Source organism: Dendropsophus ebraccatus, chromosome 1 (assembly GCF_027789765.1).
Source record: "Dendropsophus ebraccatus isolate aDenEbr1 chromosome 1, aDenEbr1.pat, whole genome shotgun sequence".
In the NCBI taxonomy this organism is placed as follows: domain Eukaryota; kingdom Metazoa; phylum Chordata; class Amphibia; order Anura; family Hylidae; genus Dendropsophus; species Dendropsophus ebraccatus.
In genome coordinates, this window is record NC_091454.1 from 59,185,769 (window position 1) to 59,213,268 (window position 27,500).

Consider the following 27,500-nt stretch of genomic DNA (forward strand, 5'->3'; position numbering starts at 1 on the left):
AGCTATCCGCTCTGGAGAGAGAGGTTATCGTTGGAGGGGTAGATTTGTTGGCCAAGGCAGAGGAACAGGAGAAACTATTGGATGAATCAAATCAGGAGCATGAAGAGCGAAGAAGGAGAGCGGAGAAGCTGCGAAGAGAGCTGGAAGAAAAGGAGGTTTGTGGTTAGGAGTTATTGCCCAATAGAGGCCATGGGGAAATGAACAGTGTTACCATCTACAATAATAATACTAATCATCATCTTCATTATCATTATTCATCTTCATCATCATCAAGTCACAGCAGTAGCCATCACATGAGTTTATGCATTTTCATTAATAACATAAAGGGAATTTGTCATCAGAAAATAGAAAATGATTGTTAAATCATGCAACTTTCATTCTGACCACTAAGCCAAAATCGTTGAGACTTCGTGTTCTGTCTGTGATGATAAAGAGGTGACTGCTAGGAAGTGATGTGTGCAGAATTAGGGCCCAAGTACACCAACAGAAGTCTGACAGATTTTTATTAACCAAAGCCAGGAATGGATTTGAAAAGAGGAGCAAAGGAGTCTTTGCTTTAACACCTGTTCCCTGGTTATAGTCCATTCCTGGCTTTGGCTGAAAAAATCTGTCAGATAATCTGTTAGACATCTGTTGGTGTAATAGAGCCCTTACAGTAAAAGGTGACACCAGTATATAGATAAGAGTTGAACCTACTCTCTCCCTTTGTACAGGTCACAAAGCATACTCGCAAACCTGACCTATAGACATGTAGAAATCATAGAGCTGAAGGTGACCTGATTAAGCGCACATGCAGACAAAACGCGTTGTCCTACTCTTTTTTTGCTTCCGTCATAGAGTTTTAACCTTTCATATGCAGTAAAGCTACAAGTTTTAATTGACTACTGTAGTGCTGGATTGACACTTTCTTCACTACGATTTCTACATGGGTTTATAGTTTCACTATAACTTAAAGTGTTACTGTTATTTGCAGTAAATTTTGACCTTTTTGTAAAGTTACTGCTTGGTCTCCTGAGGGAAGCGCACTTCTCTCCCTAGTTTTCCAGATTCAGTTCATTTGCTTCATTAGAGTCTATGGAGTAAAAAAGTCGGATGTCCCTGCTGGTCAGTGTATCTCTGGGTTACAGTGGTTCTCAGGAGTGATACCTGGTGTAATCGGGAATCTTCGACATGTTAGATGTTACTGTGAATACTGCAGTTATAATAATGAGAGTGACTATTAGGTGATGGGCATAATTATACAGTCTGGGGGTATGGGTGCTTTACATTGAGGGGTGTGTATGCCTAATACACATCCCCTGAGTTTATCATGCCGATCACCTGATGTGCACTCCTGTTATTAGAATATCATTTTTTGGGTTAGCTATGGGTCCTCTTTAAAGCTCTTTTTATTTATTTGGAATTTTGCAATTTATTCTTGGTATATTTGTGTTTGCACAGCAAGAGCGGCTGGATATTGAGGAGAAATACACAAGCTTAAAGGAGGAGGCACTGGGTAAAACCAAGAAACTGAAGAAAGTGTGGACCATGTTAATGGCAGCAAAATCTGAGGCAAGTTGTTCAGATAATTTATTGCAGTGTTGCTTGATGCTTTAAGACCATATTACAGTAGCTGTAGATTGTGGCTGGACCACAGATATACATTGATCATTGTAATTGATCTTGGTGTTTAATGTTAAACCAGTGTTTAACCCCTTAGCGTCCCATGACGTATCTGGTACGTCATGGTGACGCGGGGGGAGTTCAGAAAGGGGGCCCGCCAGGACCCCGCTCTAAACAGCGCTGCTCCCGCCTGTGATTGGCAGCCGGAGAGCGTCTCTATTAGCCGGCATGGGTCCCGTTGCCGCGCCACCTAACTAAGCACTTCAATGCAGAGGTCAAACATGACAGCTGCATTGAAGTGCTTTATACATAATCTCCCTGGTGTCTTGTGGGTCGGATCTCCCCCCCCCCCCCCGCGATCGCATCCGTTCTTCTAGATTGCTATGGCCTGCAGCAGGCCAGTGCAATCTATCAATGATGTGACTGATCTTTGCTGTGTATATACACAGCATTGATCTCTATGAGAGAACAGTGCTGTGTATATAGAAGTCCCCCAGGGGGACTTCTAGATAATGTAAAAAAAAAAAAGTGAAAGTGTTTTTATTAATAAAAAAAAGCCCCCTCCCCTAATAAAAGTCCAAATCACCCCCCTTTTCCCATTTTATAAATAAATAAACATATTTGGTATCGTCGCGTGCGTAATCGCCAGAACTATTAATTTATCACATTCCTGATCTTGCACGGTAAACGGCGTCAGCGCAAAAAAATTCCAAAGTGCAAAATTGTGCATTTTTAGTCGCATCAAATCCAGAAAAAATGTAATAAAAAGCTATCAAAAAGTCACCTATGTGCAATCTAGGTATCGACAGCGACTTGAGGAACATGCATAACAAGTCAGTTTTACCCCTGGGTGAACGGCGTAAACACAAAACTCCCTGAAATGAAAACAAATTCCTTTTTTTTTTCAATTTGACAGCGCAAATTATTTTTTTCCGGTTTCGCAGCATATTTTATGAAAAATAAAGTTAGTCATTGCAAAGTTCAATTGGTGTCGCAAAAAATAAGGGCTCATGTGGGTCTCTAGGTGAAAAAAAGCAAGTGCTATGGCCTTTTAAACATAAAGTGGAAAAAGCAAAAGCGCAAAAACAAAAATTGACTTTGACCTTAATGGGTTAATTACTATAAAAGTGTATAACTTGTGTTGTTAGACAACTACTACACCAGCATTGTACAAAGTTCGATCGAAATTCTTTTTTCTATGTATATTACACTATGGGTCTGGGGTGCATCAGGAGCTGACACTTAACATTCTAGCTGCCACAATCAATAGCAATAAAGAGATCTAGACAGGGGTTCAATACATACCACCCAGAATCCTGAAGGCCTTCAGAGCTGCCATGACAGATCCGGTGGTACAGCCTGCTGATTTGACAGTCCAGTGCAGTGCACCAGCGTTAGCACCAGGAGATGAGTGTCAGGCTCCATGACAGGACACTAGGGGACCTGCACACAGACTGGCAGTGTCAGTCAGAGGAGTTTTTTTTTTTTTTTTTTAAATTCTTTTTATTTAACAATGTAAAGAGTACAATAAACATTGCATTCACTGAGAAAGTTGCTTACATGGGGTCTGTTGACCATTACTGTACAGAAGAAAGTCACAATCGTACATTAAATAAACTTAGCACTTAACTGAACAAATCCATTATCTAAACAAGAACGAGTCTGTCCCGAGTATGGTTCTAGGGGGAAAGTCGGGCCTCAAGGGAATCTCTCAGAGTCCTATAATTTGAGGCGGTATACGCCGTTTGCGTAGAAGCGCACCAGGGTCCCCAAACCTTCCGAAACTTATTAGGATGGCCCCGTTTCATATAGACTATTTGGGAGAATGGTACTACCGTGTTGACTAATTTCTTCCACTTAGTTAGCGTGGGAGGTCTCATGTCCATCCAACGTAAAGCAATCACCTTACGGGTCAAGAATAGAACTTCACGTAAGAATATACGCTCGTGGTGTGTCCAGTCCTCCTCTGCCAGCACACCGAACAAACAAATGATAGGAGTCACCGGTACTGGTTTTCCCAGGACCTCTGTTACTATCTCCATGACCTCTTGCCAATATGCAGAGATAAATGGGCATTGCCAAATCAGATGCCAGAAATCAGCTTTAGGTGTATGGCACCTATGGCATTCATCTGTGGCCAAACGGCCCATACGACATAATCTTACTGGCGTAAGGTTAACAGCAGTGTATAATGAACATTTGAGTCATCTTGTTATTGGCTGCCGGGGATGCTAAAGTGTGCGAGCAAATTATGTCCTGCCAATCATCATCAGTCAGTGTGGGTATATAGGTTTTCCAGTACGTTTTCTGCCGGCAGAGGAGAACCGGAGACCTTCAGTTGGATCAAGTGGGTATATAGAGTGGAAATGAGACCAGTCGGACCTTGAGACCGTAGCACACCAATCAAGGGATAGTCGGATATAGGCGGGCTGGGGGGTGAGAACTGAGCATTCAGGGCATGACGAATCTGAAAGTATCGGAACTGGGAGGTGCGTGGTAAGTTGAACTCATTTTGGAGCTGAAGGAAAGTTTTTTAAGGTACCAGAGTCATACAGGTCTTGTAGACAGGTAACACCATGTAGTCGCCAGAAGGCAGGGTCTAAGTTTGCGGTCAAATGGGGGAAATTGGGGTTGTTCCACAGAGGGAGGTCCGCCATGACACCAGAGAAGCCTGTAGCCTCCCGGCGGCATGCCAGACCTGCCTCGCTAGTCTGTGTAGGGGTAGGTATGGTTTACACGCTCCAGTGGGGCTCTCCAATAGGAGGCGGAGTGTTAGGGATGCCCAAGTATTGTGCCAGTCGGAATTCAGAAGTGGGTAAGTCGTCAGGCAATACCCAGGGGCGTATATGTTTAAGTTGACCCGCCAAGTAGTACAAATAGATGTCCGGTAGTGCATAGCCACCCTCATCCTTAGGTCTCTGTAGGGTGGTCAGGCGCAGTTTTGCTCTCTGATTTCCCCATACAAATGCTGGGATTAAAGATTTTAAGGATTTGAAAAAACGTGAGCGGCACAGGGACAGAAGCATGCTGCAGGATATACAGACATTTGGGGAGTATAATCAGTTTAATCAGATTGATTCTCCCTGACACCGATAATGGGAGAGAGCTCCAGATCTTAAATTTATCCCTAACATATGACAGTAGGGGGAGGACATTCCCTGCCAGGACTCTCTGAGTATCTCTGTAGATAAACACTCCTAGATATTTGAAGTGGTCAACCACCTTTAAACCACACACCTCCTCGGGCCACCGTCTAGGTTTAGGGGGCAGAACACTGACTTCGCCCAATTTATTCTAAGACCCGAGAAGTCACCAAAGGTGTCAATTTTATGGATGAGGTATGGTAGCATTGTATCCGGATGTGCCATAAATAGTACCAAGTCATCCGCATACAATCCCACGCGGTCCTCCCTCTCCCCGCAGGGCATGCCCTCCACTGTATCATCCTGTCTGATGGAAAGAGCGAGAGCCTCTATCGCCACTGCGAACAGCAGCGGCGACAGAGGAGACCCCTGGCGGGTTCCTCTGCCAAGAGCAAAGGGGGGGGAGCAAACCCCGTTGACCAGGACCTGAGCTTTAGGGGATTTATATAGGATCGAGATCCATTTAATGAAGACCTCTCCAAACCCAAACCTCCTAAGGACTGCCAAGAGAAAAGGCCATTCCAGGGAATCGAAGGCCTTGGCGGCATCAAGTGACGCCAAGGCCCAGTCCCCACCCAGCACCACTCCCGTCTGGACCGCAGCCTGTACCCTGCGGATGTTGTCTGTAGTTGATCTCCCGGGCATAAATCCCGCCTGGTCCTTATGGATTATAGACAATATGACCCTATTCAGTCGATTGGCAAGTATTTTGGTCAATATTTTGTAATCTATATTTAAGAGAGAAATTGGCCTATAGGAGGCGCAATCCTCTGGGTCCTTGTCTGGTTTTAGAATAACCACTATGGTGGCATCATATAGGGAACCAGGAAGAGTCTCCACCTGCAGGGCCTCAGTATACATCTGGTGCATGGGTTTTTGTAACTCCGCAGCATACCTACGCAGTACCTCCAGTGGCAGGCCATCAGGGCCAGGCGCTTTCCCCGTGGCAAGATCGCCAAGTGCCTCAGTGATATCATCCCGCGTAATCTCTTTGTCTAATAGGGAGCGCTCATCCTCAGACAGCTGAGGGAAGTCTATGGTGGATAGATAGTTTGATAAATCATCCTCGGAATAATTAACTTGGGAGGAGTACAGTGAATCATAGAATTGGGAAAATCTGGCCGCGATTTGTGGTGATTCTATAAGGATGTCACCCTCCTCTGACTTAATCTTAAGTATGGCTGGTGACGCAGAATTTTGGTGTACTAATTGGGCCAGAAGTTTGCTGGATTGATTACCATGTTCAAAGAAAAATTGTTTGTTAAAAAACAATTTTCTATTCAGTTTGAGATTAAGGTGTTGCATATAGTCACGACCCTTGGCCAGCCACTGGAGCCTGTTATTATCGGTAGGGTCTGCAATATATCTCTCTTCCAGGGCCATACACTGGTTCGCTAATTCTCTCTCCATCCTGGGTGTGTCACGCTTGATAAAGGATATCGTAGATTTTAGACATCCTCTCAAGAACGACTTCAGCGTGTCCCACAAACACTAAGGGGTTACCATAGTTGTCATGCAGGGGCCAGGAACTCCTCCAATTGATCCGGTTTACGATCATTGTCCCCAATTAACTGGAGCCAAAAGGGGTGTACTCTCCACCTTCTGGGTCCAGCCAAGGAGGCCGCATTAACAGTCACTAATACGGGCGAGTGATCTGACACCGCACGGACCTTATAAGAAACATCTAGCAGGGCAGTGTACATAGATGAATTGCAATATACTAAGTCTATGCGGGAGAGAGCTCGTTTCCCAGGTGAGTAACAGGAGAATATCTTACGAGTGGGGTTGCGGGCCCGAAAGGCGTCTATCCATCCCACTTCCCCGGTTAAACCGTCCCAGAGGAGACCCATTAGACATAGGGGGCGCAGCCATGCCCCGGGGCGGGGGCAGGGCCGTGTCTATCTAGAGATGCGTCCGGCACCAGGTTAAAGTCACCGAAACATATACACCTGGCAGTCGGGTAGTCCGCGGCAAACACGACGGCCTGATGTACAATCTCTAATTGGCCGGGGGAGGATTGTAGATTCCCATTATGACGTACGCCACATTGTTTATAAAGGCATGGACAATATATATCTACCCTGAGAGTCTACCTTAGTGACCATGGGCTCCCAACGGAGCGTGCCGGTGTATTAGGAGAGAAACCCCTCTCGAGTATGAGGTATGATAGGAGTGTGCCTGCCATTGTACCCAGGGTTTATTCAGGAATCTGACGTTATCTCTGACCATATGTGTTTCCTGCAGGCAGATGATTAGGGGATTGTGTTGGCGGATATGGGAGAAGATGAGTGATCTTTTTTTGGGGGACCCTAAGCCCCTGACATTCCATGATAACATTGCGAAATCAGCCATTTTGTAGTCTAGACAATGGTACCGATGTTATATATCCCTGAATTACCATAAGCAATGTTCTGTGCTGGTCAAATATATCCCTTTCAGCCAGTGCTTGGGGAAAGACATGAACCTGAAACTGTATAAACTGATAACTGAACTTAACATTGTCCTCGGATAGTCCATAGGACACATATATTAGGGCACTCAGAATAAGCTGAAGGAGGAGCAAGTAGGTGATGTTATCTGATAACATAAGAGTGGCTCTATTAATGGGGTAGTGCCCATCATCGATACGCGGGCATAGGGCCCCTACCAGCCCAACAATGAGGCAACCAGTAACTTGGTGAACATAAGGCAGGTTCCGTGTTGCATGTAGTATCAGGCATTACTCATCTGTGAATGTCCAGGAAATGTGTTGTAACCGGGATCGTCACCGAAGGGTTATCCCGGGCGGGGAGAACGTCGCCTCTGTCTTCTGGCCCAGTCATCGGCCTCCAGGGGAGAATTGAAGAAAATTGCGCGGTCACCATCCACTACTCTGAGGCGTGCTGGATATGCCATGGAGTAAGCCACACCAAGATCTCTGAGGCGGGCCTTCACAGAGGTATATGAGGCTCTCTGTTTCTGCAATTCTGCCGAAAAGTCAGGGAAAATGGACACTTTTACATTGTCATGTATTATATCCCCCTTAACGTCTGGCAGCGCGGAGGATAAGATCCCTGTCATTGCAGTAAGGATGCGTGCAAGCAGTGGTCTGGCCGCGGCGCCTGGGGGAGGGGGTCTCGCCGGCACCCTGTGTGCTCTTCCACGGTAAAGGCAACAGAGAAAGCAGTGTCAGCAAATGTCTCTTTAAGCCATGTTTCCACAAACGCCGTGGGGTTTTGCCCCTCTACTCTTTCAGGCATTCCGATAATGCGGACGTTATTGCGTCGGAGCCTGTTCTCCAAGTCATCCGACTTCTGCTTGCATAAAGTGAGCTGTGATTCGAGGGAGGATACTGTGTTAGCTAGCGGGTTCACATTGTCCTCCAGTGAGGATATGCGATCTTCTGCATGAGTGATCCGTCCCCTAAGTTGTGCAGGTCTTGCCGTAGGAGCCCCCACATCTATTTTCACCTCCTCAAGTTTAACAGTGAGCGTAGACTTACATGAGGTGATGGCCTGCAACAGTTTCTCTCATCGTGGGCTCAGCGGCGCTCACTGAAGAAGAAGGGCCGGCCTCCGAGTCAGTCTCCGCTGCTCTCTGCGCCACAGGAGGTAGATCATCGGCGCCATCTTGGCTGTCTTCGCGGGCATAATCTCTGAGCTTCTCCAGCCCGGGTTGCACCCTCGGCTTACCGAAATCTTGCTTGCCTATCTTTCCCATGGCTGCCTGGAGTATTTGGGCACCGGCAGGGGGTCAGGATCTTGCTCAGGAGACTGGTACAAACGGGCACGGAGCGGGAGCTGTTCTCACATGCGACCGCTCTGCTCAAGCGCTAAGCCACGCCCCTCCCAGTCAGAGGAGTTTATAATTGTACAAATAATCAGTGTATGGATTTGCATCAGTACAATAGAAATAGCAGGAGTATTCTACAAATAGGACATACAGATAGAGCCGGGTGGGGGAGGCAGAGGGTTCTGTTTGGTGTTGTAATTATGTAATTCACAGGAAGTCAGACGATACAGGACAGGCCACTTCCTGTTACACATAAGAACAAGCAGTTTTCTGGTGGAACATCATAGAATGTGGTCCCTTGCTAGAGGGTCAAGGAGAAGAGGTGTTGCAAACAGTGGCATTGTAAAACATGGGTGGCCATTTTGTGGAGATCTGCTGGCAGTTTTGATAGCACCTATACAGAGGTCTGGGAGGGAAGTCCAACCATTCCTAATGTTGTGCCACCTCTGCCGCTAGTGCCCAGGTGGTGTTGCTCCTGACCTGTCCTCTCAGTGATGACTGATAGCTGTAGCATCCAGTCAGGAAACTGCTAACGCTTATTCATAGCTGAGAGAATTCTCTCAATACAAAGCACTCTGGGCACCTAACAAGAAGATTCCATCTCCTGGACACTTGCAACGGTGGTTTGTAACTTGTGCTGCCAGGGAAATACATGTCTTTTTGGACCTTCCCCTAGCTGATCACTGGGGGCTATATAAAGCGAAACCAGTGGCAATAAGGTGATCAATATAAAAAGTTGTTTTATCGAAATCCCTATTACACTTTGTACAATTATAGGCATTAAAAGTCACTATGCCTTTCAAGCGTTTCATGTCGGGGGTGGGGGGGGGGGGGTACCCATTTTGTTGCTTTGATTAAGATCAGACATTAAATCATTTATCAAAATGTCAATAGGAAATTGGTTTATTGTAGACTCAGACCTTTCCTCCAGATAGTGATGATGCATCGCTGAATGTACACTCATGTAACGTCTTATGCTTGAACATTCTCATTATAAGAAGTGATGGCAAATGACTAGGTTTTAAATTACCCATCACAGTAACACTCCCATCCACCTCCATTACATCTATATGCTTCCTAGCTTTCTATGGCCTATTTTGGTTTCATACAACATTATGAATGTATAGCATCCAGTTTTTTTTTCTTTTAGTAGGAGACACTGCTAACGCCCCCTTAACATGTCTGGAAAAACCACCCAGATTTTCTATCAGAAAATCCGGACAGATTTCCGGATGCGTAGACTTTCATTAGACACGGACACCCTTCCGGATTTTTCCGGAAGGGTGTTCTTTCAGGAAAACAGAACCTGATTTTTTAGAACCGGTCTATGGGAGCGTCCCGAGCCCAGGGCGCTTTCCTCATCAGGAAAGCGTCCGGAGTTCCACTCACCGGACCTCAGGAGTCTGCTCCCCCAGGCCTCCTTCTGCCGCTGCTCCTGGTGTGTCCCGTCCTCCTGCTGTCTCCTCCTCCCCTCCTTGTACCTCAGCAGCACGGACACCCACCCACCTCCCGGACCTGAGCAGTGCCCCGCCAACCCCCGCGGCACCAATACCACCCCCGCGGCAACCACCCGCCACTGCCACTCGCGACACACACCCATCAAGGTTGCAGAAATACAACTCCCATCATGCCCTGCAATCGGGCATGATGGAAGTTGTAGTTCTGCAAGCTGTGCAAGTTCTGCCGCAAGTTACGGTCCACATTACAGCAGGTCCTATTTTTGCAGTGTCTCACTGACGTTGATAAACGTGATGGTGTCTCTGCTGCGTTTTGGTTGATCTCCCTGAGGTCAAACATCATTCTCTTGAAGATCCTATTTTTGCGGCACAGATCGCGGCCCTGTACTCATGTACGGATGTGTAAACGGAGCCATTGAATAACATTGGTCCTATGTACGTGTAACTGTAGCCTTAGGCTTAGTTGTCCTTGCACGGTTTTAACCCCTTCCCGCACGAGGATGTAACTGATTGCCGTGCCCACTAATTAAGTATTCAGATGCAGCTGTCAAAGTTGACAGCTGCATCTGAATACTTTATTTTAGCCTTCCCTGGTGTCTAGTGGTGTGGATCCTTGCATGCGGCATCGGCCGGGGTCTGCGCCGTAATGGCACTGATCCCGGCTCGACATTCTGTTGCATTCTAAAGCAATAGAAAACTGATCTCATCGATCTATGCTGTATAACTATACTGCATAGATCTCAATGAGAGATCAGTAAGTTTATACTAGAAGTCCCCCAGAGAGCTTCTAGTATATGTGTAAAAAAAAAAGTGTTATTACTAAAAAGCCCCCTCCTCTAATAAAAGTTTGGATCACCCCCCTTTTTCCCAGGTTATAAATAAAAATAAATAAATAAACATGTTTGCTATCGCCGCGTGCGTAATCGCTCAAAATATTAATTTATCACATTCCTGATCACGTACTGTAAACCGCGTAAGCGTGAAAAGATCCCATAGTGCAAAATTGGGCATTTTTGGTTGCATCAAATCCCAAAAAATTGTAATAAAAAGCGATCAAAAAGTTGCATATGCGCAATCAAGGTACCGATAGAAAGTACACATCATGGCGCAAAAAATGACATCTCACACAGCCCCATAAACCAAAGGATAAAAGCGCTATTAGCATGGAAATAGAGTGATTTTAAGTAACATATATTTGTTAACAATTATTTGAATTTTTTACAAGCCATCAGATAATATAAAAGTTATACATGTTAAATATCATTTTAAACGCACTGACTGGAGGAACATATATAACATGTCAGTTTTTCCATAGGACACATGTCGTAAAAGGGAAGCCCCCCCCCCCCCCCCAAAGAAAAAGAATTGAGTTTTTTTTTCTATTGCATATAATTTTTTTTCTGGTTTCGCTGCATATTTTTTTGCAAAAATTAAGTCTGCCATTGCAAAGTACAATTACTGACGCAAAAAATAAGGGCTCATGTGGGTCTGTAGGTGTAAAAATGCAAGCACTATGGCTTCAGATGATCATCATTAATAATTTTATTCCACAGGAATATCAGGTAACGTTAGAACTGCTCAGTTATCATCCTGCTCTGCAGTTCAGTGCCCTGTGCCATCAGCTTGTAAACCATATACCTCTGGTCAAACGTCTTCATGTTATAGGGAATCATACTGTACCAGGCTTGTTTCCTTGAGAAACACATAGGGAGAGATTTATCAAACATGGTGGAAAGTGAAACTGGCTCAGTTGCCCCTAGCAACCAATCAGATTCCACCTTTCATTCCTCACAGACTCTTTGGAAAATGAAAGGTGAAATCTGATTGGTTGCTAGGGGCAACTGAGACAATTCTACTTTACACCCCTTTGATAAATCTCCCCCATGGAGTTCAATAAATGGATGACTGTCTCCAAGGAATAAAAAACATTGCCACCAGTTTCCGTTTTTGTTTGTTCACCCATATTCACCCCAGATGGCAGCGTTTCATCTCACTCAACTCAAGCAGGTTATATGTATAATAGGTTATAAATATAATGTGATGCCGGAATCCCAGGGGATTTGTTATACTGGTTGCAGTGCTTCTGTTTAGACTTTGTTTGGTAAAACCACGTGGAGAAAACATTTATCTTAAAAGCACAGAAATTTTTATATTAAAGTAAAGTGATTCACACCCAGGCCAGTCTGTGATTTCCATTGCTAGAATTCTCTGATGTAGTCTCACAGTTCCTGCACTACAGCACGTTTAACTTTAGTGTTTCTATATGTATACATGTATCTGTGAAAGGTTTTAGTGGCCAAGACAACTGGTGTTATGGGTCATTGTTGTTAAATTGGAAAGGCTAAGACACTACAGTAATTAAAGGGATACTCCAGAGAAAAAAATGTTTACAAATCTGTATATCTTTTTACCACCAGTGGAATTGAAAATGACTTCTATTTAAAAATGTCAAGTCTTCCAGTACTTGGTAGCTGCTGTATGTCCTGCAGGAAGTGGTGTATTCTTTCCAGTCTGACACATTTCTCTCTGCTGCCACCTCTGTCCGTGACAGGAACTTTCCATACTAGTAAATCACCATAGAAAACCTTTCCTGCATTTGACAGTTCTTTTCAGGGACAGAGGTGGCAGCAGAGAGCACTGTGTCAGACTGAAAAGAATACACCACTTCCTGCAGGACATACAGCAGCTGATAAAGATTATAAGTACTAGAAGACTTGAGGCAGCACGGTGGCTCAGTGGTTAGCACAGCAGCCTTGCAGCTCTGGGGTCCTGGGTTCAAATCCCACTAAGGGCAACATCTGCAAAGAGTTTCTATGTTCTCTCCGTGTTTGCGTGGGTTTCCTCCGGGTACTCCGGTTTCCTCCCACACCCAAAAACAAACATTAAATATAAAAAAAAAAAAAATTAAAAAAAAAAAAAAAAAAAAATTTTTTGAGTTTGAATAGAAGTAAATTACAAATCTCTGGCCTTTTCTGGTACCAGTTGATTTGAAAGAATTCTTTTTTTGCTGAACTACCCCTTTAAAACTGTGTTCCTACACTGTAATTGGGCCCTAAAAAATTGCCAATTGTATTCTATTAAATTTAGTGGGAAAAACACATTAACCTGTCAGTGTCTGCCAACACCTGGCAGCCCATAAAATAAACAGCTGTAGGCAGTTGGCACCGTCCATTGTGTAGTGGTTGAGTCTGGTTACTGCAGCCCAACTGCCATTGAAGTTAACCCAGCGCCAACTTTACACAGCCAACTGCTTCTGAACGATCAATCTGTATGTGGTGTAAGAGGTGCTGTGTTTTGGGGTTTTTTAAAAAAAAAAAATGTAAAAACCTAGTAGTGCCTTTTATAAATTCCTTCCCGCAGGTCTCCTATTATTTACACTAACCTTCTGAAAATGTATACAACATGTAGGTGTTACATTCAGAATTACAATGTAAAGAAGTGATATCCATCTATTTTATACTGATATTATCAGATTTTATAAAAAATAATCAAAGTATATCCCCTTTCCTTCTTTGCAGGAAGCGTTCATCAAAACCAGAAGCCGTAATTGACTCATTGCTACAGTAGTGGTTTTCTGGCCTGAACCGTGAAGAACGCTATTAGCTGCTGGCAGAATAACGGCCCGAAATGGAGTTGTCGCCCTATGTAAACTGCAAGAAGGAGGAGGAGGAGGAGTATCTATCTAGGGTGAAGCCACACAAGTGGCCATACCATGATAGACCATGGCAGCACAAGGTTTCTCATACAAAATCGTGCAACTATTGGCTACCACCCACTTGTGCTTAGGACACTCATGGACACAGTGCTACTGGCCAAGGCATGGTCACGGCTAGCATTTGCAATTCACAGAAAATTGTTGGCTGCACCTGGATATACCATTGTTTAAATCTGGTGAAAGAATAGGTCCTTCTCGCAAGCTATAGCCATGGAGGATAGTACTGCGTGTAAAGCCCCTATTACACAGGGCCATGTTGAGGAGCAAATGAGCAATGTCAGCGCTTGTTTGCTCCCCGTTCTCCTCTTGCTGGCGCCGCTATTACGTGCGTCAGCAGCAAGCGGGTGAGAGCCGGAGGGCCGCAAGGAGCTACTGGGGGGGGGGGGGGGTTGCCTGGGTGATCGCTAGATTGTCCGGGCAGTCCATAGAGGATAGCGTGGTCTGCTGTCTCTGCTCCTATTCCATAGAGTGACGGCAGCAGATCGTTTCTGTCCTGGTCTTTGTCTTTAAATATGTTTAAAGACAAACGACCGCAACGATCAGCCGACATCATTCATGTCGGCTGATCGTTGTCTTCTATTACATAAGACGATTATCGGCTGAATACGGCCAATAATCATTTCGTGTAATAGGGCCTTAAGAGTGCTGTTATACTTTCTCTCTCAACATCATCCACACCTTGTGCGAGCTTCACAGTAAATCTATACCATGGGTCTCCAAACTGCGGCCCTCCAGCTGTTGCAAAACGACATTTCCCATCATGCCTGGCCAGCCAAATCCAAAGCTTTAACTGTCCAGGCATGATGGGAGTTGTGGTTTCGCAACAGCTGGAGGGCCGCAGTTTGGAGACCCATGATCTATACTGTGCTGCTGGGAACCATATAGGCACAATCATGCTGATTGTTTCCCTTTAAGGAAAAACACCACCCCTGCCCCCAGGCTTTGTGTGGTAGAGTAATCACTTCAATGGAACTGAGCTGCGAAACCAAACCCAAACTGGGGACAAGAGTGTTGCTATTTCTGGAAGATAGTGGCCGTGTTTTTCTAACATGCAGTTTTTGTGAGCAGTGTTGCACCCTGGGGTAACAGGACCCTAAAAGCAGGTAGATTGTTTCATCATTTAAAGAGCTGTGCCACCATGTTATATATAACTCTGCCTACAGCCACAATGTGTCCTAGTCGCAGTCTGGATGTTATTTCACAGCAAAACAGCTCCATTGTCTTTACAACTTCTTCTACTTTATATTTATTTGATATATTTTCGTGTGTATACCTGGTGCCCTAATGTACAGTTTTTTAGTTTAGTATTATTTTTGTGAAATGGCTTAAAATAACTTGTATCCGTTTTTATACCACACATTTAACTTTGTTGTCATTGCGTACTGATGTGACAGCTAGAGATGAGCGAACTTTTCAAAAGTTGTTCCAACTGGACTTCCGGATTTTTTAGGAAAGTTTGGTTCGACCGACTTTCGGATTTCTTCGGATTTCATAGTTTAAAGCATCTATATGATACGGGGGTAGTGTATTTGGTTGAATTTAGGGCTCTACATGTCAGTAACATCATTATCTTTTCGATATTTCAAAGTCAATTTTTTTTTTAGACTTCATTATTCACCATTACAGGGTCTATGCAGGAAATTCACCATTCCTGGGTCTATGCAGAAAAAAGTTCACAAATGCAGCGAAAGAGCAGCAGTAGTCAACATGGAGGCCAGGCACCAGGAACAGTAGTCAACATGGAGGCCAGACAGTAGCAACAGTAGCCAACATGGAGGCCAGTACAGGAGCAGCAGTAGTCAACATGGAGGCCAGGCATCAGCAACAGTAGTCAACATGGAGGCCAGGCATCAGCAACAGTAGTCAACATGGAGGCCAGGCATGAGCAGCAGTAGCCAACATGGAGGGCAGGCAGGAGCAGCGGTCGCCAACATGGAGGCCAGGCAGGAGCAGCAGTAGCCAACATGGAGGCCAGGCAGGAGCAGCAATAGTCAACATGGAGGCAAGGCAGGAGCAGCATTAGCCAACATGGAGGCCAGGCAGGAGCAACAGTAGTCAACATGGTGGTCAGGCAGGAGCAGCAGTAACCAACATGGATGCCAGTTAAGGCCCAGCAGTAGCCAACATGGAGGCAAGGGCAGGCACACCAGTAGTCAACATGGAGGCCAGGCAGGAGCAGCAGTAGGCAACATGGAGGCAAGGGCAGGCACACCAGTAATCAACATGGATGACAGTGAAGGCCCAGCAGTAGCCAACAAGGAGGCAAGGGCAGGCACACCAGTAGTCAACATGGAGGCCAGACAGGAGCAGCAGTAGCCAACATGGAGGCAAGGGCAGGCACAGCAGTAATCCACATGCATGCCAGTTAAGGCCCAGCAGTAGCCAACATGGAGGCAAGGGCAGGCACACCAGTAGTCAACATAGTTGCCAGTTAAGGTCCAGCAGTAGCCAACAAGGAGGCAAGGGCAGGCACAGCAGTAGTCAACATGGATGTCAGTTAAGGCCCAGCAGTAGCCAACATGGAGGCAAGGGCAGGCACAGCAGTAGTCAACCTGGATGCCAGTTAAGGCCCAGCAGTAGCTAACATGGAGGCAAGGGCAGGCATACCAGTAGTCAACATGGATGCCAGTTAAGGCCAAGCAGTAGCCAACAAGGAGGCAAGGGCAGGCACAGCAGTAGTCAACATGGAGCCAAGGGCAGGAGCAACAGTAGCTAACATGGAGGCCAGGCACGAGCAACAGTAGCTAACATGGAGACCAGGCAGGAGCAACAGTAGCCAACATGGAGGCCAGGCAGGAGCAACAGTAGCCAACATGGAGGCCAGGCAGGAGCAACAGTAGCCAACATGGAGGCCAGGCAGGAGCAACAGTAGCCAACATGGAGGCTAGGGCAGGAGCTGCAGTAGCCAACATAGAGGCCAGGGCAGGAGCGGCAGTAGTCAATATGGAGGCCAGTGAAGGCCCAGCAGTAGCCTATATGGAGGGCATGGCAGGAGCGGCAGTAGCCAACATGGAGGCCAGGGCAGGAGCGGCAGTAGCCAACATGAAGGCCAGGGCAGGAGCAGCAGTAGTCAATATGGAGGCCAGTGAAGGTCCAGCAGTAGCCTATATGGAGGCCAGGGCAGAAGCGGCAGTAGTTAACATGGAAGCCAGGGCAGGAGCGGCAGTAGCCAACATGGAGGCCAGTGAAGGCCCAGCAGTAGCCTATATGGAGGCCAGGGCAGGAGCAACAGTAGCCAACATCTTTTTAAACTCCTCAAATGGCCGAATCTGGCTATCACAAACTATTTGCGCAATCGTGGTAACCCCTCTTTTAACCCAAAATTGATTGTCTATTATCTTAAAAACTCTCCAAAATTTTTATTGCCCCAAATGGGGTATACATGAAACTTCCCCTGACCCTGCAAATCTTCTTAAGTGATTTCCAAACCCTGGTGTATAGACCAACATAAGAAAATGGAACTTGTAAACTCCCAAATCCTGCCTCCGCCGCTTGACATGCACTATTATATTTTACACTAGAGCTCGACATCATCCATTCCACCACTGGGGAGGTTCTCCACATCACCAGATCCCGAGCTCCCACAGCCAGAAAGTAGAGCTGGAAATCTGGCAAGGCGAGACCTCCCTCTCCCCACAGTTGCGTCCATGTTATATATTTGATTCAAGCTTTTTCCTGCCCCGATCCAAAAAATCAGAAGGGAAGTTAGTTTCTTAAAAAAGCTCTCAGGGATCCATATTGGGGAGCAGTTCAGAAAATACAGAACCTGGGGGAGGACTACCATTTTATTATTCCTGCCCTGTCGACCATTGAGATTGGCAATTTAGACCATATTTCCACCTTAGATCTTAAAGGGGTAGTGCGGCGCTAAAAAATTATTCACAGAATAACACACATTACAAAGTTATAACAACTTTGTAATGTATGTTATGTCTGTGAATCGCCCCCTTCCCGTGTCCCACCACCCCCGCCCATGTACCCGGAAGTATGTGGTGCATTATACATTACCTGATCCGTGTCGAGGCCGTCCGCCATCTTGTGCCAAACGTCATCTTCGGACGGACCACCGAATCGCTGCCACCGCCCCCCCTCCGCCGCGTCATAACTGTGCTCAGCCGCCCCCCAAATAGTCTCTTATACAATACCAACCCTCTCCCATAGCCTCTTATATAGAAGCCAGCCCCTAAAATAGTCTCTTATGCAATACCACCCCTCCCCTGTAGTTTTCTATAATAGCCAGCTCTCTCCAATAGTCTTAGAAAGTAGCCAGATCTCTCAATAGTCTCCTATGTAGAAGCCAGTTCTCCCCATAGTGTCTTATATAGTAGCCAGCCCCCCCCCAATAGTGTCTTATATAGTAGCCCACCCTCCAAATAGTCTCCTATACAGTAGCCAACCAGGGTGTTATAGGGCTTTGAAGTTTAGCAGTGAATTTTTAAATTTTAACCTACACTAAGGCCCTATTACACTAACAGATTATGTGACAGATTTTTGCAGCCAAAGCCAGGAATGGATTAGAAAAGAGAAATCTCAGTCACGCCTTTATTACCTGTTCTCTGTTTATAGCCCATTCCTAGCTTTGGCTAAAAAAAAATCAGTCCGATTATCTGTTGGTGTAATAGGGCCTTACAGTGACGACATTCGGGTGTAATAACAGGAGTGACAATCATTATAGGTTGACCAATCACAGTGAGAATAACAGGAGGCGCAATCCCTGACCGAGACGAGTGGTGATAGGTCCCTGGCTGGTTGAATTACCACTCAATGGTGTAATTCAAAATCACTTGCCGTGTGAGTTAGCTCATTCACATACATGTTCTTGGGGTTGTGTTACCGTGTAGCAACCAAAGACTAGAGATGAGCGAACCTTCCGGACTTTTGGTCCGAAAGCAGTTTGGTTGAATGGATCCATTCCCTGGAATATTCTGGCCACATATCCCCAGGGTTCGCAACTATGCATCTGGGATCGCAGGCATCACGATCGACCAAACTGCTTTCGGTCCCTTTAAGACGTACATGTATGTGAAATGCGTTATGGGGTTAATATCTGTAGGTCATATAAGTACTTTAACTTTTGTATGAGCACATATACAGTGCCTTATAGGGTAACAGTCTGAGGCAAAGATTAACAATAATCCTGACATCTACAAACTGCTTCCGAGTATAGTGCATATTTATCATTTAGCCACATGTACAATTCCATCGAATAACAGTTCTGTATTCATTGTTTTCATATAGGCAGTAGCTGCAACATTTGTGGGAGGGGGGAGTCACACAGGAATGACTTTTATCATGTGGGTTAGAAAGGGGTTACAAAACCCAAACTAAACTTGGGTCTGTCAGTATTACGTTAATTTTTTTCTATTATGTTGCAAGAGAGAAAGAGGAACACATACTGTATAGGGGTATATTCACACGGACGGGCTCGCAGCGAGATTCTCGCTGCGAGCCCGGCAGGTCCTGGCATTCCCATACACTACATACTTGCTACGGCTAAACGACCGCAGCGAGTATGTAATTATACCGCCCTTAACCCCTTCTGCTCCCCCGCTGTAAGCATTACATTACCTCTCCTTGCTGCACGGGTCCGGCGTCCTGCTCTCCTGTCCGGCCAATCAGTGTGTTGCCCAGCCGCAGCCACTGATTGGCCGGGCGGGAGAGCAGGACGCCGGACCCGTGCCACAAGGACAGGTAAAGTATGCTTACAGCGGGGGGAGCAGAAGGGGTTAAGGGCGGTATAATTACATACTCGCTGCGGTCGTTTAGACCGTAGCAAGTATGTAGTGTATGGGAACTGCCAGGACCTGCCGGGCTCGCAGCGAGAATCTCGCTGCGAGCCCGTCCGTGTGAATATACCCTAGAAGTGACATTTTACAACAAGCGACATGAGTAATAAGTAAGTGGACGCAATGTTTTTATCTTGTACAGAAAAGTGTAACACATCTTTTTCAGCAATGTATTGTTATTGTGATGTTATACAACCTCCCGCATTGTGGTCAGTGTCATCACCTGATGCGTTACACACTGCCCACAATCTCTCTTTACAAAGGAAATGACTATAAGACTGTGGAATAATTCACAAGTATGAGCTAAGAACTCCCTATACTTCCCTTAAAACAATATTTATTTGTATTACGTGGTTCATACATAATTATAGTGCTTGAAAAAGCATTATATTGTAATCCGTATTCTTCTTCTACCGTTTTCTTCTTCTTCTTCCAGCTATTATTCTACGCATAATACAGCCGAATCGCTTTGCGCACAGACTTCCGTTCCAACTGCGTTTCGAAGCCCTCTGCGTTGTGAGGTGTGCTATCTATTTTTCGTTTCAATCGGATTTGAAGTTGTACGAAGTTTAAGTTTAAAGACCCCTAATTTCCCATAGAAAATAATGGCTCATTGTAAATAATGGCCACATTCTAACGCTAACAGCCTATCACAGCACATATGCAATAGCTGAAATATAGCAGCCAATAGGAACTCTAAGGTCTTGTCAGGCAAGTCTCACAACATTCACACAGTCACATGTCCACTATTGGCCAATAGAAGATGTAGAAGATGGAAAGTCCTAACGATTTTGTCTCACTGACATGAGTAAGATTGTCATGGTAACCAAGCAATGATCTTTACCATTATAAGTAGCAGAGTTCAGTCCAGTAAAATAGCAGAGCTGAGGCAGCCATGTAGCAGGGACGGTACCAAGCCGCTCTTAAAGGGACAGTACCCAAGCAGCTCTGAAAGGGACCCAAGTTGCTCTTAAAGGGACCCATGTCACTCTTAAGGGACCCAAGTCGCTTTTAAAGGGACAGTAACCAAGCAGCTCTTAAAGGGACTGTACCCAAGCAGCTCTTATAGGGAACCAAGTCGCTCTTAAAGTAACAGTACCCAAGCAGCTCTTAAAGGGACCCAAGTCACTCTTAAAGGGACAGTACCCAAGCAGCTCCCTGTCAGTGATAGCCGGGCACCCGGTGATAGAAATATCACAGTAATCCTAGTAATATAGTGAAAATGAATGTGTAAAGTACAAAAAGTTTCAAAAAAAATACAAAAAAAATAAAACACACTTTTTATTATAGTAATAATTGCAGTTTACTCCCAAATTACCCCTACATCCGCCACCCAGATTACCCGTAACCACCGCTGGTTGCCCGTAAGCACCGCAGGTTGTCCGTTATTCATGCCAGATTGCATGTAACCCCCCAGATTACAAGTAACACCGCACTTTGCCCGTAACCACGGCACGTTGCCAGTGACCCCCTCCAGATTGTCCGTAATCACCCCAGATTGCCTGTAACCACCCAAATTACATGTACCCACCCCAGATTACCTATAAGCACTCAGTTTATCCGTAACAATCCCAGATTGTCTGTAACCCCCCCCAGGTTGCCCGTAATCATGCCAGATTACATGTAACCCCCCAGATTGCACGCAACCACCGCAGGTTGCCTCTGACCACGCACATCGCCTCTGACCACCGCACGTTGCCTCTGACAACTGCACCTTGCCACTGACCACAGCAGGTTGTCTCTAACCACCGCACGTTGCCTTTGAGCATCGCACGTTGCCACTGACCACCGCACGTTGAGTCTAACACCGCACGCAGCCTCTGACCACCGCACGCAGCCTCTGACCACCGCACATTGCCTCTAACCAACACACGTTGCCTCTGACCATCGCACGTGTGCCTCTAACCACCGCCCGCTGCCTTTAACCACCGCACGCTGCCTCTACATCACCGCACGCTGCCTCTGACCACCGCACGCTGCCTCTGACCACAGCACGCTGCCTCTGACCACCGCACGCTGCCTCGACCACCGCACGCTGCCTCTGACCACCGCACGCTGCCTCTGACCACCGTACGTTGCCTCTATTCACCCCACGTTTCCCGTAACCCACCCCAGGTTGCCTGTAACCACAGTAGGTTGCCAGTGACCACCCCATGTTTGACTGTAACCACTCCAGGTTGCCCGTAACCACCCCAGGTTGCCGTAACCACAGCAAGTTGCCCTGTGACCACCCCATGTTGACCGTATCCACCCCAGATTACCCATAACCACCCCAGGTTGTCCGTAACACCCCAGATTACCCGTAAACACGCCAGGTTGCCCGTAACCACCTCCAGATTACCCGGAAACCACCCCAGGCGGTCCGTAACCACCCCACATTACCTATAATCTCATTTTTATTTTTATTTAGTAACTGCGCTATTCTTATAACTATTACTAGCTGCGGTTTTGCTCCAGCAAATTGGCACTCCTTCCCTTCTGAGCCACGCTGTGTGCCCATACAGTGGTTTATGCCCACTTATGGGGTACCGTTGTACTCAGGAGAACCTGCGTTACAGATTTTGGGGCACATTTTGTTCTCCTGTTCCTTGTGAAATTCTCACCACACTGCAAGATGAATTCTCTGAGGGGTGCACTTTCCAAAATGGGGTGACTTATGGCGAGATTTTACTTTGCTGGCACTACAGGGGCACTGCAAACGCACCTGGTGCTGAGAAACTTCTTGAGCATAATCTGCATTGAAAAGGCTAATTGGCGCTCCTTTCCTTCTGAGCCCGGCTGTGTGCCCATACAGTGGTTTATGCCCACATATGGGGTACCATTGTACTCAAGAGAACCTGCGTTACAAATTTAGGGGTATTTTTTTTTCTTGTTCCTTGTGAAATTGAGAAATTTCAAACTAACGGAACATATTATTGGAAAAATTCGAGTTTTTCATTTTTACTGTCTAATTTTGAATACTTTCCTGTAATACCTGTGGGGTCAAAATGCTCACCACACCCCAAAATGAATTCTTTGAGGGGTGCACTTTCCAAAATGGGGTGACTCATGGCGAAATTTTACTCCGCTAGCTCTACAAGGGCACTGCAAACGCACCTGGCGCTCAGAAACTTCTTCAGCAAAATCTGCATTGAAAAGCTAATTGGCGCGCCTTTCCTTCTGAGCCCTGGTGTGTGCCCATGCAGTGGTTTATGCCCACATGTGAGGTACCATTTTACTCAGGAGAACCTGCGTTAGACATTTTGGGGTACTTTTTTTCTCTTTTTTTTCTTTGTTAAATTGAGAAATTTCAAACTAAACAAACATATTATTGGAAAAATTCGAGTTTTTCATTTTTACTGTCTAATTTTGAATACTTTCCTCTAATACCTGTGGGGTCAAAATGCTCATCCTACCCCAAGATGAATTCTTTGAGGGGTATACTTTCCAAAATGGGGTGACTTATGTTTTTTTTTTCTCTCTGCTGACACTACAGGGGCTCTGCAAACGCACTGGCGCTCAGAAACTTCTCAGCAAAATCTGCATTGGAAAAGCTAATTGGCTCTCCTTCCCTTCTGAGCCCCGCTGTGTGCACAAAAAGTGGTTTACGCTCACATATGGGTACCGTTGTACTCAAGAGAACCTGCGTTACAAATTTTGGGGTGCTTTTTCTCTCATGTTCCTTTTGAAAATGAGAAACTTTAATCTGAACGTATATATTATTGTAAAATTTAAATTTTCCATTTTTTATGGCCTAATGGTGAATACTTTCCTCCAGCCCCTGTAGGGTTAAAATGCTCATTATACCCCAAGATTAATTCTTTAAGGTGTGTAGTTTTCAAAATGGGGTCACTTATGGGGGTTGCCAGTATACAAGCCTCCTAAATCAACTTAAAAAAAGAACTGGTCCCTAAAGAAATCAGTTTGGGAAATTTTCACGAAAATGTGGTAATTTGCTGATAAATTTCTAAGCCTTGTAACACCCTAAAAAAGAAAAATATGTTTATGAAATGAAGCCAGAATAAAGAGGACATATGGTAATGTAGTAACTAATTTAGGTGATACAACGTTCTTTTTTTAGAAGCAGAGAATTTCAAATTTCATAATATGATATTTTTTTTGTTTTTAATTTTTCATGATATTTTGATGTTTTTCACAAAAAACACACAAAGTAGTGACCAAATTTTGCCACTAATATAAAGTGCCATATGTGATGAAAAAACCTTATAAAATCTTATAATCGCTAGCATACGTTAAAGCATCACTGAGCTATAAGCGCATAAAGTGAGACAGGTCAGATTTTGAAAAATGAGCTGGTCATTAACCCTTTGAGGACCAGGCCCAAAATGACCCAGTGGATCGCGCAAATTTTGATCTTAGTGCTTTCGTTTTTCCCTCCTCCCCTTCTAAGAGCTCCAGCACTCTCAGTTTTCTATCTACAAGCATGTAAGTGCTTGTTTTTTACAGGAATAGTTGTACTTTGTAATGGCGTCCTTCATTTTACCATAACATGTATGATGGAATTCCAAATATATTATTTATGAAGATATAAATAGGTGAAATCGTAAGAAAGAATGCAATATGGTAACGTTTGGGGGGTTCCTGTGTCTACGTAATGCACTATATGGTAACAGCGACATGATACCATTATTCTATAGGTCAGTCCTGAACACAACCATATGCAGGTTACACAGATTCTCTAATGTTATATATATTTTTTTTTATGAAATCCTTTTTTTTGGCAATTAAATATTAATAAAATGGGCCTATTGTGACGCTTATAACGGTTTTATTTTTCCACCTATGGGGCTGTATGGGGTGTCATTTTTTCCGCCATGATCTCTAGTTTTTATTAATACCATATTTGTGAAGATCGGACGTTTTGATCACTTTTTATTGATTTTTTTTAATATATAATGTAACATAAAATCGGTAATCTGCGCACTTTTTCCCCTCTTTTCGTGTACGCCGTTTACCGGTCGCAATGACGCTTGTTATATTTTAATAGATCGGACAATTACGCACGCTATGGTATATTATATGTTTATCTATTTATTCATTTTTATATGTTTTATTTATATAATGGGAAAGGGGGGTGATTTAGACTTTTATTGGGGAGGGTTTTGGGGTAGTGTGTTAGTGATTTTAACTTTTTTTTTTTTACACATTTGAAGTCCCTTTGGGGGACTTGTACATACATTACTTTGATTTCTACACTGATAAATGCTATGCCATAGGCATAGCATTGATCAGTGTTATCGGCGATCTGCTCATTGAGCCTGCCTGTGCAGGCTCAGTGTAGCAGATCGCCGATCGGACCGCATGGAGGCAGGTAAGAGACCTCCGGCAGTCCGTTTCAACGATCGGGACCCCCGCAGTCACACTGCGGGGGTCCCGATCGGTAAGTGACAGGGGACTCCCCCTGTCACTTACACTTAAACGCTGCGGTCGCGCCGTTCGCGTGGTCGTTTAAGGGGTTAATGACACGCGGCAGCGCGATCGCTGCAGCGTGTCATTACCGGTGAGGTCCCGGCTGCAGCCTCACTGCAGCCGGCCCCCACCTCCTATGATGCGCGCTCCGCTCCGGAGCGCGCTTCATAGCGGGAATAACACCCATGACGTAAGGTTACGTCATGGGTCGTCTGGGGACAGACTTCCATGACGTAAACCTACGTCCAGGGTCGTCTAGGGGTTAAGGCCCAAATAGGCTTATGGTGCGTTTACACAGAAAGATTATCTGACAGATTATCTGCCAAAGATTTGAAGCCAAAGGCAGGAGTGGATTTGAAAAGAGGAGAAATCTCAGGCTTTCCTTTATGACCTGATCTCTGTTTATAGTCTGTTCCTGGTATTGGCTTCAAATCTTTGGCAGATAATCTGTCAGATAATCTTTCTGGGTAAAGGCACCATTAGTCTTGAAGGGGTTAAGGAGTGGTTCACAGAAGTAGAGCAATGCGTCAGTAACCTGGAAGATGAGACGGGCAAGATGATAAAGACAGTTACGGAAGTTGTGAAAGAGAATCAGGATTTGAAAAAGAAATTAGTGGATTTGGAGGACAGATCCAGGAGGTGTAAGTTAAGATTAGTGGGCCTGCCGGAGGGGGAAGAGGGCAACGATTTACACACGTGGCTGACCAAATGGATCTTTGATCTCTCCTTTAGAGATCGAGACATTCTGTTTAGGGTAAGCTAGAAACAGAGAGGATTTCTACTGTAATAATGCTAGACTCCATTTACCCTGATTACTCTGTGATAGCAGAAAAAAGGGTCGAGTTTATGTCAGTAAAAAAACGCCTGAGACAACAAAGTATTAAGTATTCCTTATTTCCTGGCTAAATTGAGGATAATAATGGAGGGGTAGTCCTGGTTTTTTTATTCTCCTCGGGAAGCAACTAAATGGCTTGGAACAAAAAGGTCTATGAGTATATGTTTTTATGATGTAATAAGAGAAGCAGTGTTCTTTTTCTCTAGTTGAGGGACTCTGGGAGATGTTTCTGGAGTCATGTAAGGGGTGGAAAGAGAGGGTAAGGGGTGGGACCGGTAGAGGGAAGTTTGTTTTTTCCCCCCCTTTCTCTAGCACATGTCTGTTAAGGTTATAGCCTGGAACGTGAGGGGATTAGGAGATAGAAGGAAGAGACGGTGCAGTCCTTCACTATCTACAACATCATCTACCCGCGGTATAGTCTGTCTCTTGGAGACACATTTGATTGGCGAAACACTATATAAGATCACGGGAAGGCGCTGGTCTAGCCAATATTAGTTCTTGCTACTTTAATAGGGAAGGTTATGAATAGTCTATTTAATTAATGAAAGATTATCCCTAGTTGCCCTGTATTAGCTGTAGGGGGATACAATATGGTAATTAAATGAAGAGAAGGATAGGAAGAGGGAAGGGTGCACTTCTGGTGGTAGTGACAAGTCACATTTTGAGTTTATAATTAAGGAATACGGTTTGTTAGATTTTATGGAGCACAAGATACCCAGATAAAAGTGAGTTTCGCTTGCTGAAACAAAACTACAAACAATTTTTCTAGAATTGACATGGCACTAGGTAACACAATTATGGCGGAGAAAGTTAAAAGGTAGGGCACTTAACTAGAAGTCTATCAGATCAGAATCCGATAATGGTGGAGATATGCTCTACTAGAGAAAGGTTTCACTAACATGTTTAAGCTTAATGCACACTGGATAGAACTGGTAGGGCAAACAAAGGAGATAGGGAAAGGAAATTAAGGATCTATGTAATATTAATAGGGGTTCAGCCTCAGTTCACATCACTTGGGATACACTTAAGCAATGACAAGGGGGAAATATTTAGGGATTATCACAAATATGAAAAAAAGATTTTAGGGCTAAGGAGGAGGAATTCAAAAAGAAGGTTACCGTTTTTGAGCAGGATATATTAGAAAATCTTCCCCGGACTCTAGGGAATGCTTAGCAAATGCTCAGGGAGAACTGGACTCCTATCTTAGAGATAAGGCCCAAAGTCAGATCCTGTTTCAGGGGGGGGAAAAGATATATAGAGTCCGCTAACCCCAATAAGGGGTTGATGGCTATCCTTAAAAATCAACGGGATAATCGTTATTCTTCGCATCAAGGATAGCAGCGGAAGGAGTTGTGTTTTGCTCCCAAGGAGAACTGGTCATTTGAGTTATTTTATAAGGACTTGTATTCTTAGTAGGCAAGGTACAATGGGGGTTCACGTGTAATCAGGTAGGTGTTGGTATACCAACATGCTTTCCTCAAGGTTTTGGAGGTCAGCGTTCAAGCTCACCAGTTTGCTCTCTCCCTTTTGGATAATTAAGTTCATTAGGGTAAACGAGCAGGTGGTTAGAGCTAAGTTCCATTCCACGGCATAATCTTCACCTTCCGCAGGATTGGGTGGTTTTCTCACTCTCAGTCCCCGGGGGATCATGTTTCTCTCCACGTACTCTTTTAGAGTGTTAACATGCCACCAAATTTTTAGCTGTTTCTTTTTTGTTTTTTCATAGTTCCATATGGCTTTAGTCATGTTGTTCGTGGAGTGTCGTTCCTCATTGTCGAGTGG

At 45.0% G+C, this 27,500-nt stretch overlaps 1 pseudogene; it reads left to right on the plus strand.

Annotated features, from left to right (window-relative positions):
• Window positions 1-27,500, plus strand: part of LOC138782638 (kinesin-like protein KIF3A) — a 55,443-nt pseudogene that overhangs the window by 15,462 nt on the left and 12,481 nt on the right.